A 5,973-nucleotide genomic window follows, 5' to 3' on the forward strand; every position below is an offset into this window, starting at 1 on the left:
GAGCAGGGCGGACACATGGTCCTCCTGACCAGGGGAGGGGCTGACAAGCAGTCAGCGATCCCAATGCTGTGACGAGTGCAGAGACAGGAGAAGTACTGGGTGACAGGGAGTGCTTTGCGGGCACCTGACCTGAAGGACAGGTAGGAGTTAGCAGGGCAAAGGAGGCTGGAAGCAGGGATGGAGTACGGAGAAGGTTCCAGGGAGAGTGACAACATGTACAAAAACAGAGAGATTGTGACTGGAGAAAGCGCAACACAGAACGCAAGGAGGTGGGAGGTGGTGGGGAGCTGCAATGGGCAGCAGCTACAGGGGCCTCTATGGGCTGCAGACGGAGGTAAATGGCCTCGCTCATGGGGTCTTGTAAGGACTTTGGAGAATGTTCTAAGATCAGCAGGAAGCTACTGAGCATTTAGACAGGTGAATGTCATGATCAGATTTCTATCTGCACAGGATCACTCTGAATTTGGCATTAAACTCTGCTTCAGGCTAGCTATTAGGTTGTGGGCAGCCAACCTGAAAAATGTAGCAGCCAGAAAGAATCTTAGGGTTCATCTAGTCTGTCATACAGATGGAGAAACCCAAGCTCACAGAAGGCAAATCACTTTCTCAAAGTGGCTGAGGTGGAACTAGTTATCTCTAAGTCCCATTCAGGGCCCTAAATATGCCAGCAGAAACCAGACACTAGCTCCCCAGGCTGCTCCTGATAATACGCGGGCTTCCCTTGCCTCTGCTCCCACAAAAGTCCAGCCAGGGCCGGGCCAGAGACCAGCAAAGCATCTTCAAGACTGGCAAAGAGCATGCTCACTAGACTTGCTTCCCTGAGACCTCAGAACAGCTGAAAGCTTGCTTCAGCATCCATGGCTAGCAAGAACCATAACAAGCTATGAAGACCAGAGACTGTAGACGGGTGGTGGGGGAAGGAGGGTGACCCGGCCAAGGGGGTCCCACAGAGACCTGCGAAGCAGAGGGCTTGACTCCAAATTGAGACGCTGAATCCCATTTCAAATAGCATGCAAAGAAAACAAGTTTAGGAACAAAGCAATTCAGACCTTGAAAAAACAGATGCTGATAAAAACTCAGTTGTCCTAATATTTGGATAATTTAAAAGCCCTCAGCAGCTAGGGAATTAAGAGAAATAGCTCAACATAGACTGGATCATTTAGCATTTGGTTTGAAAAGTCACAGGCCAGGAAGGAGGTCCCAGAATATGATGAAAATATGATAAGAAAGGTTTTCAAAGAAAGAAACATGATCCTAGTGAGTGCCATCTGGAATTGGGGAACAACATGAAATAGTAGAAACAGGTATCAGGAGGCCTGAATCCAAGACAGAGCTTAGCCACCTATTAGCTCTGTGACCTTGCCCAGGCCACCTAACCTCTCTGACCTCATCTCAATAGTGAAGTTACAAAAATAATAATAATAATACTTGCCTATGTACCTCACAGGGCTCTTTTAGCAGTCACAAGGGAGGCCAAATAGGACTATGGTGAGGGGCTGCAGGGCAAATCTCAGCTCTACCACTTACCAGCTATGTGACTTAGGTGACTCTCAGACCCCTCTAAACTTTGATGTCTTCATCTGTAGGGATGCTAACACCTGCCTCAGTTGGTAGTTGTGAGGACTAAATGTGATAGAATAAATCACAGCATCCTGCCTTTTGCATAGACAGTGCTCAGTAATCAGTGATTTTTATCATTAACATGCTATGTTTGCAAACTTACAAGTTGTTCAATGCATAGGAGTGGAAGATAATTGTAATATTTAGTGTGATATGACTTAACTGGGTAATAGGATAAATATTAAAATTAAAATGTAAGCAGGAAAAATAGAATGGAGGTGGTAAAGCACACTGTCCATCGTTAACAGTGACGGAACTTTGTAGATAAGGATGTATGAGGACTTAAGTTCTCACAAAATTAACTCATGTTGGCTTAGCTAAGAGGTGGTCATACAGATCTTTTTTAAGGATGAAAAAACGCTATCAATGATCAATGGCCACGTGTCCAGTTGGGATAAGGTATCTAGTGAGTGACTGTGAGAATCAGCGATAATTCAGGTCTTATCTAACATCTCCAGGGCCACTGAGAGCAAGAGTAATTGGTACATTAATGAAATCTGTAAAGACACTCAGCAAACCTCCAGGGAGCCTCTTTAGAGCTGGAGAAACTCAGTCCAGGAATAACAGAAATAATGTGAAAGCGCCTCAAAAGTCCATTCACTTGTTCAGAAAATATTCCATCCCAATTCTATGGCACTCGGTTAGGCACTGAGTATTTAGGGATGAAAGGCACTATACCTTTCCCCACCAAGCTCACAGCCCAGTGAGAGGCAGAGTGGGTAAGTCCCTACAATTCAGTGAGGTGGCTATATGTAAGCTTTGGGTACAAGAGAGTCCAGAGTTGGGGCTCCTAACCCAGGGGTCAAAGAAGGTTCCCCGGAGGGGGCAACACGAGAGCAGGCTCTGCAGGGACCCAGGGCGGTTAGTCCCGCAGAGGAGGAGGACTGGCTGTGCTCCAGGTGGAGGGAGCACCACACACAACAGACCAAAGTGGAGCTACAAGTCATTTACTCTGGTCACGCTGGCGCAAAGGTGCCCTCAGGTTCCGAGCTCCCTTTGTAATGGCAACAAATGTCACAGCCCTCCCACACTGCAGTAATTGTCCCTTTAAAAACCTCTCGCTCGAAGAAAGCACATGATGCCCCCTTCCTCCCAAAAAATCTGTTAGGAATTTTATAACAGTTTTAAATGAACTTGTGTCTTATTAATCCCAAGTGTCTACAGGCATTAACATTTGAAAAATATTTACTTTTTTAAAAAATGAACTGGTGTATTTTATTCCCATCAGGATCTACTGACATTTTCATTTGAGAAAGATCTACCTCATTTATGGGCAAAATTTAACTGTTTTTCATTGGGAACAATCTGTTCATGATATACTGATGATGTCCTTACAATGACTGCCTACTCAGCCCAAGCCCACCCCCAGAGGTCTGTGATCCACAGGCAGCACTGGAGTAAGGGGCACTGGCAGCATCTGAGACGGGGAGGTGGCCGGGGCTTGGCTTCATCATCCGGATTAAGGTGGAAGGGATGGCGCTGTTGGAGAGTTTGAAGCAGGGACAGCAGCAGATGGCTCTGTCAGCAATGCGGCCAGCACAGGAGAGGCAGGCAAGGCCAGGGCCAAGGAGACAGGTCACAGGGCAAACTCTGAACTAAAATAATAGCAGCGAAGGGAGAGAAAGAAGCAGACCTGAAAAATATTTAAAGGTAGAATTGGTTGGATTTAGCGACTCCATACCTGGGACCTGGGGGAGAAGATCCAGATGACCGCAGCTTTCTGGCTTAGGTAATCTTATAGATGGTGGTACCAGCCCAAAGATAGAAAGGCAGAGAAAAGGACAGAGTTTGAGGAGAAGATCTTGACTTTGGACACATGGCTATGAAGTTCCTGTGGAACAGCCAAGTGGAGATATATAAATCAGAAGAAGGATTCAGCCTTGAGATACAGGTTTGGGAAGCATCGACATGCAGATAGTAATTAAAGTCCTGGGTGTTGGTAACAGCACCCAGCTGGAGTATGTAGTGTGAGAAGCAAAGAGGTCCCGGGACCAAGCACCAGCAACCCCAGCATCTGAGAGGCAGGTATAAGGGAACAGTCCCCCAAAAAGGAAACAACATGCAGAAATGAAGGAGGAAAACGGAGGGAAAGAGAGACAGAGACAGAGACACAGAGAGAGAGAGAGAGAGAACACTACCACAGGAGCCAAGGGAAGAGAGGGCTTTAGGAAAGGAGCCATGAAACTCGTCAGTGCCGCAGTACAAGGACCAAGAAGTTTACCTACCCAGAATGACAATGAAAAGAGTAACAACAAAAAACACCATCTCCCACTTACATGGCTCACTATGCTTTCCAAGCACTTTCACATTTTTTATTTCATTTCGTTCGTACTACATCCTATATAGCCTATATTCTCACAGATGCAAAACTGAGGGAAGTGAGGTAAAGAGAGTTGCCAGAGCCGTCTAGGAAGTTAGTGGCCGGCTCCTGGAATTAGAGATCAGTCCACAATCTCGATCATGCTCCCTGGTTCCAACCACACCTGAGTCAGCTTTTTAACCAACCAATAAGGAAATCAGAATGGAGCCTGTTGCAGAATAACCACTCGTTATTAGTATGGAAATGAAAAGGCTTACTTCTCACACTTTGTTTTGACTTCCTAGAACCCAGAGATGGCAATACTCTGGGATCATCTGAATCTAAGAGGGTGTTGCCTAACTCCTCAGGGGGAGGGCTTGCACCTAACTCCATATATAGGAGGGACCACTGAAGGTTTTCAAGTGATGGCAATTTGAGTATGCTTTGGAAAGATTAATTAGTATTATTGAACTAGTATTTGATAGTACATATGTCTGGTTGTTGGATATTCACACCACCTAGAACCAAATAATAAAAATACACTGTGAAGACCTGTCCTGGCTTTTTTTGCACCTGAACCCCCTCTCCTCACCCTGCCCTTCACTGCAATGAGTACGCTGTATTCACCAGAGAGGGTCGCAGAAGGTTCTTGCATGTTTGGTGAGGTCAACACTGACCTTTAGATCTCAATTCTCACACCTCCACATCTTCCAGAGGCAGGCCTGGCTCTCTACCCAGGAGCCCCCTGCTTGTTCATTCATTCCTCAGTCATACCAACAAGAGAGGGGGCTGCCCCCTGGCCTGTCAGATCTGGACTGGCCCAAACTGATCCACGTCGGGCCGGGCCTGGAGCTGTCTCTCTGCCCAGCTCTCCCCTGGGAGCAATCTACATTGCATTTATCTCTGGGGGTTCATGGCTCTACTGAGCAAGGGGTCTAATGATCTCTCTCTAAACCTGTCATTCATAGCACAGAAGGAACACTAAACCAAGACCTCTATATCAATTTCTAACAGTTTATTCTCTTCACAGCTCAGATGATACCACTGCAATGTTATCACATTGGAGGCTGGGCAAGGCCCAGAAATAGTCATCACTGTAATGCTGATTTTCCCAAGTGACTTACAGCCTTATTTCCAGCTAGTGGCCTGGTTCTGGCCTTTTCTACTGACCCATAAAACTGAGCTTCAGTCTGGGTACTTGGCCGTCCGAGTCACTCCCCCGTCAGAAACAGCTGGGAGACTGTCTGGGTTCTGCACCGCAGGCCTAGGATGGGTGGTGAGCCATTCCCCTTTGCTCTCTAAGTCCTTCTCAGGGCTGAAAATGACTGATACACAGGAAGGATAAAAGCAAGCGAACTGAGATCACAAATGCCTGCTTTATCACCTACTTCTTTGTGTCTCTAAGATGTAAACATTTATTAAATATTAGATATGGAAACTCATGCTCAGATTAGAGAAAGGAAGGTTGTTACATAAGTCTCTGTCCTCCTCCAGAACTGCCCTAGACAAGTGACACAATGTCAGTTCTCTCATCTCTCAAATAAACTAATGAAAGATGCCAGTTAAATAGGAATTTCTGAAGTCACCTTAAGCCTATGCATTATTCCACACTTTAGGTAGAAGAAAATTCTTTAGGTAGAAGACTCAAACTGAACTGCTATTATGATTTAAAGAAAAAAAAATAGACATGAGACACTTTTCAGCTTCTGCCTCAGAGACATTTAACTTGTCAAAACAAATGATGTATCTCTGGAACTAGACTACCTGTGTTCAAATCCTGGCTCCCAGGACTACAAGCTGTATAGCCTTGGGCAGGTCATCTAAGCACTCTAGGTAGAATGGGACAAGGACGGTTTCTTCCTCAGAGCATTGCTGGGATGTTCGAGTGTGTTATCAAAGCACCCAGCTGAGAGCCTGGGCAGAGTAAGTATCAGTCAGTGATAGCCAGCCGGGCACGGTCAGCAGACGGGGGCAATCTGAGGCTGCCCAGGCTTTGCTGCGATGGCTTCCTTTCAATGCAATAATGAGTCCCATGCTGTTTTTCCTCACTGTAG

At 46.1% G+C, this 5,973-nt stretch overlaps 1 protein-coding gene across 5 annotated transcripts in view; it reads left to right on the top strand.

Moving 5' to 3' along the window:
• The window catches only part of HPSE2 (heparanase 2 (inactive)), a gene marked incomplete at its 5' end in the record, with an annotated part of 626,538 nt that overhangs the window by 615,190 nt on the left and 5,375 nt on the right, over window positions 1-5,973 (top strand). The gene's annotated exons all lie outside the window — the stretch shown is intronic.

This window comes from Balaenoptera physalus, assembly GCF_965194825.1.
Source record: "Balaenoptera physalus genome assembly, chromosome: 14".
Lineage (NCBI taxonomy): Eukaryota > Metazoa > Chordata > Mammalia > Artiodactyla > Balaenopteridae > Balaenoptera > Balaenoptera physalus.